Consider the following 659-nt stretch of genomic DNA (forward strand, 5'->3'; position numbering starts at 1 on the left):
ATGGAGTAGAAATGCTAAATCTAATAAAGCATGGTTTCTGCAGCAAAACATAACCATTCATGCCAGAAGGATAAGTACAAATTGCAAACAGAATCATGTCACTTCATGTCAGGTGTTATAGAAAATGACTCTGGAGAAATAATTGCTTTTCACAGCATACATGATTTTGAGTGTGAAGGGTATTTCTGTCTATTGTTTCTGTGTTTTATACCATTTTTCTGTCTTTGTTAAAACGTAGTTCACTGACATAAAACACATATAAAGATGGGAGTATAAGGCTGGGGATATAGCTCAGTTGGTAAAGTGCTTGCCTCACATGCACAAGGCCCTGGGTTCAATCCCCAGCACCCCCCCAAAAAAATGGGCGTGTACAAATATGAAGGGACAAAAAATTGATGGTGTTTCACCAAGGAAACACATGCCTGTAGGTATACAAAGCAAACACAGGCATGCAACCACCACCACAACCAAGATAGAGAAAACTCCTGGTACCCCAGATACGTATGATATGTCTTAAACTGGCCATTGTCCCTGAAACGGAACTGCTTTTCTGACGTTGGTCACTACAGACGATTTGCCTTTTAAAAACATTTATAGAAACAGAATTCTATATTATGAGAGGGCGTATGGGAGGAATAGACGGACTCTAGATAGGGCAT

At 39.8% G+C, this 659-nt stretch overlaps 1 non-coding gene across 1 annotated transcript; it reads left to right on the forward strand.

Annotated features, from left to right (window-relative positions):
* The first annotated feature begins 280 nt into the window (after positions 1-280).
* On the forward strand, positions 281-353 carry Trnav-cac (transfer RNA valine (anticodon CAC)). Its single transcript has one exon. It is a non-coding gene; the product is annotated as a tRNA-Val (tRNA).
* The last annotated feature ends 306 nt before the right edge of the window (positions 354-659 follow it).

Source organism: Marmota monax, unplaced genomic scaffold, assembly GCF_021218885.2.
Source record: "Marmota monax isolate L192 unplaced genomic scaffold, Marmota_monax_Labrador192_F-V1.1 WCK01_AAM20220418_F8-fsc00170, whole genome shotgun sequence".
In the NCBI taxonomy this organism is placed as follows: Eukaryota; Metazoa; Chordata; class Mammalia; order Rodentia; family Sciuridae; genus Marmota; species Marmota monax.